The 5,000-nt window shown below is 48.1% G+C and overlaps 15 non-coding genes across 15 annotated transcripts in view; all 15 read left to right on the top strand.

Annotated features, from left to right (window-relative positions):
- The first annotated feature begins 7 nt into the window (after positions 1-7).
- TRNAW-CCA (transfer RNA tryptophan (anticodon CCA)) lies at positions 8-79 on the top strand. Its single transcript has one exon. It is a non-coding gene; the product is annotated as a tRNA-Trp (tRNA).
- A 337-nt stretch (positions 80-416) lies between these two features.
- TRNAW-CCA (transfer RNA tryptophan (anticodon CCA)) lies at positions 417-488 on the top strand. Its single transcript has one exon. It is a non-coding gene; the product is annotated as a tRNA-Trp (tRNA).
- Positions 489-827: 339 nt separating this feature from the next.
- Positions 828-899, top strand: TRNAW-CCA (transfer RNA tryptophan (anticodon CCA)). Its single transcript has one exon. It is a non-coding gene; the product is annotated as a tRNA-Trp (tRNA).
- A 337-nt stretch (positions 900-1,236) lies between these two features.
- Positions 1,237-1,308, top strand: TRNAW-CCA (transfer RNA tryptophan (anticodon CCA)). Its single transcript has one exon. It is a non-coding gene; the product is annotated as a tRNA-Trp (tRNA).
- Positions 1,309-1,647: 339 nt separating this feature from the next.
- On the top strand, positions 1,648-1,719 carry TRNAW-CCA (transfer RNA tryptophan (anticodon CCA)). Its single transcript has one exon. It is a non-coding gene; the product is annotated as a tRNA-Trp (tRNA).
- A 202-nt stretch (positions 1,720-1,921) lies between these two features.
- On the top strand, positions 1,922-1,993 carry TRNAW-CCA (transfer RNA tryptophan (anticodon CCA)). The gene has a single exon. It is a non-coding gene; the product is annotated as a tRNA-Trp (tRNA).
- A 65-nt stretch (positions 1,994-2,058) lies between these two features.
- Positions 2,059-2,130, top strand: TRNAR-CCG (transfer RNA arginine (anticodon CCG)). The gene has a single exon. It is a non-coding gene; the product is annotated as a tRNA-Arg (tRNA).
- Positions 2,131-2,332: 202 nt separating this feature from the next.
- On the top strand, positions 2,333-2,404 carry TRNAW-CCA (transfer RNA tryptophan (anticodon CCA)). The gene has a single exon. It is a non-coding gene; the product is annotated as a tRNA-Trp (tRNA).
- A 202-nt stretch (positions 2,405-2,606) lies between these two features.
- Positions 2,607-2,678, top strand: TRNAW-CCA (transfer RNA tryptophan (anticodon CCA)). The gene has a single exon. It is a non-coding gene; the product is annotated as a tRNA-Trp (tRNA).
- A 202-nt stretch (positions 2,679-2,880) lies between these two features.
- Positions 2,881-2,952, top strand: TRNAW-CCA (transfer RNA tryptophan (anticodon CCA)). The gene has a single exon. It is a non-coding gene; the product is annotated as a tRNA-Trp (tRNA).
- Positions 2,953-3,426: 474 nt separating this feature from the next.
- On the top strand, positions 3,427-3,498 carry TRNAW-CCA (transfer RNA tryptophan (anticodon CCA)). The gene has a single exon. It is a non-coding gene; the product is annotated as a tRNA-Trp (tRNA).
- Positions 3,499-3,710: 212 nt separating this feature from the next.
- Positions 3,711-3,782, top strand: TRNAW-CCA (transfer RNA tryptophan (anticodon CCA)). Its single transcript has one exon. It is a non-coding gene; the product is annotated as a tRNA-Trp (tRNA).
- A 749-nt stretch (positions 3,783-4,531) lies between these two features.
- On the top strand, positions 4,532-4,603 carry TRNAW-CCA (transfer RNA tryptophan (anticodon CCA)). The gene has a single exon. It is a non-coding gene; the product is annotated as a tRNA-Trp (tRNA).
- Positions 4,604-4,668: 65 nt separating this feature from the next.
- TRNAW-CCA (transfer RNA tryptophan (anticodon CCA)) lies at positions 4,669-4,740 on the top strand. Its single transcript has one exon. It is a non-coding gene; the product is annotated as a tRNA-Trp (tRNA).
- Positions 4,741-4,941: 201 nt separating this feature from the next.
- The window catches only part of TRNAW-CCA (transfer RNA tryptophan (anticodon CCA)), a 72-nt gene continuing 13 nt past the window's right edge, over positions 4,942-5,000 (top strand). The window contains exon 1 of the tRNA in view: positions 4,942-5,000. This exon is cut by the window's right edge and continues 13 nt beyond it. This is a non-coding gene — a tRNA (tRNA-Trp).

Consider the following 5,000-nt stretch of genomic DNA (forward strand, 5'->3'; position numbering starts at 1 on the left):
AAGCCGTGGCTCGGTGGCGCAACGGTAGCGCGTCTGACTCCAGATCAGAAGGCTGCGTGTTCGAATCACGTCCGAGTCAGTTAGTTTTTCATTCGAGTAATTCAGTAAATATTTTGTCGATCCTGACCAGAGCTTTGACACCGTGGCTCGGTGGCGCAACGGTAGCGCGTCTGACTCCAGATCAAAGGCTGCGTGTTCGAATCACGTCCGGGTCAGTTAGTTTTTCCTTCGAGTATTTCAGTACATATTTTGTCGAACTTGACCAAAGCTATTAAACCGTGGCTCGGTGGCGCAACGGTAGCGCATCTGACTCCAGATCAAAAGGCTGCGTGTTCGAATTACGTCCGAGTCAGTTAGTTTTTCCTTCGAGTAATTCAGTACTATTTGGTCGATCTTGACCAGAGCTATGACACCTTGGCTCGGTGGCGCAACGGTAGCGCGTCCGACTCCAGATCAGAAGGCTGCGTGTTCAAATCACGTCCGAGTCAGTTAGTTTTTCCTTCGAGTAATTCAGTACATATTTTGTCGATCTTGACCAGAGCTATTAAACCGTGGCTCGGTGGCGCAACGGTAGCGCGTCTGACTCCAGATCAGAAGGCTGCGTGTTCGAAACACGTCCGTGTCAGTTAGTTTTTCCTTCAAGTAATTCAGTACATATTTTGTCGAACTTGACCAAAGCTATTAAACCGTGGCTCGGTGGCACAACGGTAGCGCGTCTGACTCCAGATCAGAAGGCTGCGTGTTCGAATCACGTCCTAGTCAGTTAGTTTTTCCTTCGAGTAATTCAGTACATATTTGATCGAACTTGACCAAACCTATTAAACCGTGGCTCGGTGGCGCAACGGTAGCGCGTCTGACTCCAGATCAGAAGGCTGCGTGTTCGAATCACGTCCGAGTCAGTTAGTTTTTCATTCGAGTAATTCAGTAAATATTTTGTCGATCCTGAACAGAGCTTTGACACCGTGGCTCGGTGGCGCAACGGTAGCGCGTCTGACTCCAGATCAAAGGCTGCGTGTTCGAATCACGTCCGGGTCAGTTAGTTTTTCCTTCGAGTATTTCAGTACATATTTTGTCGAACTTGACCAACGCTATTAAACCGTGGCTCGGTGGCGCAACGATAGCGCATCTGACTCCAGATCAAAAGGCTGCGTGTTCGAATTACGTCCGAGTCAGTTAGTTTTTCCTTCGAGTAATTCAGTACTATTTGGTCGATCTTGACCAGAGCTATGACACCTTGGCTCGGTGGCGCAACGGTAGCGCGTCCGACTCCAGATCAGAAGGCTGCGTGTTCAAATCACGTCCGAGTCAGTTAGTTTTTCCTTCGAGTAATTCAGTACATATTTTGTCGATCTTGACCAAAGCTATTAAACCGTGGCTCGGTGGCGCAACGGTAGCGCGTCTGACTCCAGATCAGAATGCTGCGTGTTCGAAACACGTCCGTGTCAGTTAGTTTTTCCTTCAAGTAATTCAGTACATATTTTGTCGAACTTGACCAAAGCTATTAAACCGTGGCTCGGTGGTACAACGGTAGCGCGTTTGACTCCAGATCAGAAGGCTGCGTGTTCGAATCACGTCCTAGTCAGTTAGTTTTTCCTTCGAGTAATTCAGTACATATTTGATCGAACTTGACCAAACCTATTAAACCGTGGCTCGGTGGCGCAACGGTAGCGCGTCTGACTCCAGATCAGAAGGCTGCGTGTTCGAAACACGTCCGAGTCAGTTAGTTTTTCCTTCGAGTAATTCAGTACATATTTTGTCGATCCTGACCAGAGCTTTTGCACCGTGGCTCTGTGGGGCAACGGTAGCGCGTCTGACTCCAGATCAAAAGGCTGCGTGTTCGAATCACGTCCGAGTCAGTTAGTTTTTCCTTCGAGTAATTCAGTAAATATTTTGTCGATCCTGACCAGAGCTTTTACACCGTGGCTCGGTAGCGCAACGGTAGCGCGTCTGACTCCAGATCAGAAGGCTGCGTGTTCGAATCACGTCCGTGTCAGTTAGTTTTTCATTCGAGTAATTCAGTACATATTTTCTCCAACTTAACCAAAGCTATTAAACCGTGGCTCGGTGGCGCAACGGTAGCGCGTCTGACTCCGAATCAGAAAGCTGCGTGTTCGAATCACATCCGGGTCAGTTAGTTTTTCATTCGAGTAATTCAGTACATATTTGGTTGAACTTGACCAGAGCTTTGACACCGTGGCTCGGTGGCGCAACAGTAGCGCGTTTGACTACATATCAGAAGGCTGCGTGTTCGAAACACGTCCGAGTTAGTCTGTTTTTCCTTCGAGTAATACAGTACATATTTGGCCGAACTTGACCAAACCTATTAAACCGTGGCTCGGTGGCGCAACGGTAGCGCGTCTGACTCCAGATCAGAAGGCTGCGTGTTCGAAACACGTCCGAGTCAGTTAGTTTTTCCTTCAAGTAATTCAGTACATATTTTGTCGAACTTGACCAAAGCTATTAAACCGTGGCTCGGTGGTACAACGGTAGCGCGTCTGACTTCAGATCAGAAGGCTGCGTGTTCGAATTACGTCCTAGTCAGTTAGTTTTTCCTTCGAGTAATTCAGTACATATTTGATCGAACTTGACCAAACCTATTAAACCGTGGCTCGGTGGCGCAACGGTAGCGCGTCTGACTCCAGATCAGAAGGCTGCGTGTTCGAAACACGTCCGAGTCAGTTAGTTTTTCCTTCATGTAATTCAGTACATATTTTGTCGAACTTGACCAAAGCTATTAAACCGTGGCTCGGTGGTACAACGGTAGCGCGTCTGACTCCAGATCAGAAGGCTGCGTGTTCGAATCACGTCCTAGTCAGTTAGTTTTTCCTTCGAGTAATTCAGTACATATTTGATCGAACTTGACCAAACCTATTAAACCGTGGCTCGGTGGCGCAACGGTAGCGCGTCTGACTCCAGATCAGAAGGCTGCGTGTTCGAAACACGTCCGAGTCAGTTAGTTTTTCCTTCGAGTAATTCAGTACATATTTTGTCGATCCTGATCAGAGCTTTTGCACCGTGGCTCTGTGGGGCAACGGTAGCGCGTCTGACTCCAGATCAGAAGGCTGCGTGTTCGAAACACGTCCGAGTTAGTCTGTTTTTCCTTTGAGTAATACAGTACATATTTTGCCGAACTTGACCAAAGTTATGTACCGTGGCTCGGTGGCGCATTGGTAGCGCGTCTGACTCCAGATCAGAAGGCTGCGTGTTAGAATCACGTCCTAGTCAGTTAGTTTTTCCTTCGAGTATTTCATTAAATATTTTGTCGAACTTGACCCAAGCTATTAAACCGTGGCTCGGTGGCGCTACGGTAGCGCATCTGACTCCAGATCAGAAGCTGCGTGTTCGAATTACGTCCGAGTCAGTTAGTTTTTCCTTCGTGTAATTCAGTACATATTTGGTCGATCCTGACCAGAGCTCTGACACCTTGGCTCGGTGGCGCAACGGTAGCGCGTCCGACTCCAGATCAGAAGGCTGCGTGTTCGAATCACGTCCGGGTCAGTTAGTTGTCATTCGAGTAATTCAGTAAATATTTTGTCGATCCTGACCAGAGCTTTGACACCGTGGCTCGGTGGCGCAATGGTAGCGCAACGGTAGCGCGTTTGTCTCCAGATCAGAAGGCTGCGTGTTCAAATCACGTCCGAGTCAGTCTGTTTTTCCTTCGAGTAATTCAGTACATATTTTGTCGAACTTGACCAAACCTATTAAACCGTGGCTCGGTGGCGCAACGGTAGCGCGTCTGACTCCAGATCAGAAGGCTGCGTGTTCGAATCACGTCCGGGTCAGTTAGTTTTTCATTCGAGTAATTCAGTAAATATTTTGTCGATCCTGACCAGAGCTTTGACACCGTGGCTCGGTGGCGCAACGGTAGCGCGTCTGACTCCATATCAGAAGGCTGCGTGTTCGAATCACGTCCGAGTAAGTTAAATTTTCATTCGAGTAATTCAGTACATATTTTGTCGAACTTGACCAAAGCTATTATACCGCGGCTCTGTGGGGCAACGGTAGCGCGTCTGACTCCAGATCAGAAGGCTGCGTGTTCGAATCACGTCCGAGTCGGTTAGTTTTTCATTCGAGTAATTCAGTACATATTTTGTCGAACTTGACCAAAGCTCTTAAACCGTGGCTCGGTGGCGCAACGGTAGCGCGTCTGACTCCAGATCAGACGGCTGCGTGTTCGAATCACGTCCGAGTAAGTTAAATTTTCATTCGAGTAATTCAGTACATATTTTTCGAACTTGACCAAAGCTATTATACCGCGGATTTGTGGGGCAACGGTAGCGCGTCTGACTCCAGATCAGAAGGCTGCGTGTTCGAATCACGTCCGAGTCGGTTAGTTTTTCATTCGAGTAATTCAGTACATATTTTGTCGAACTTGACCAAAGTTCTTAAACCGTGGCTTGGTGGCGCAACGGTAGCGCGTCTGACTCCAGATCAAAAGGCTGCGTGTTCGAATCACGTCCGAGTCAGTTAGTTTTTCCTTCGAGTAATTCAGTAAATATTTTGTCGATCCTGACCAGAGCTTTTACACCGTGGCTCGGTAGCGCAACGGTAGCGCGTCTGACTCCAGATCAGAAGGCTGCGTGTTCGAATCACGTCCGTGTCGGTTAGTTTTTCATTCGAGTAATTCAGTACATATTTTGTCGAACTTGACCAAAGCTCTTAAACCGTGGCTTGGTGGCGCAACGGTAGCGCGTCTGACTCCAGATCAGAAGGCTGCGTGTTCGAATCACGTCCGAGTCAGTTAGTTTTTCATCGAGTAATTCAGTACATATTTTGTCCAACTTGACCAAAGCTGTTATACCGCGGCTCTGTGGGGCAACGGTAGCGCGTCTGACTCCAGATCAGAAGGCTGCGTGTTCGAATCACGTCCGAGTCGGTTAGTTTTTCATTCGAGTAATTCAGTACATATTTTGTCGAACTTGACCAAAGCTCTTAAACCGTGGCTTGGTGGCGCAACGGTAGCGCGTCTGACTCCAGATCAGAAGGCTGCGTGTTCGAAT

The sequence above is a fragment of the Leiobunum rupestre genome, chromosome 2 (genome assembly GCF_980474605.1).
Source record: "Leiobunum rupestre chromosome 2, qqLeiRupe1.1.hap1, whole genome shotgun sequence".
Lineage (NCBI taxonomy): Eukaryota > Metazoa > Arthropoda > Arachnida > Opiliones > Sclerosomatidae > Leiobunum > Leiobunum rupestre.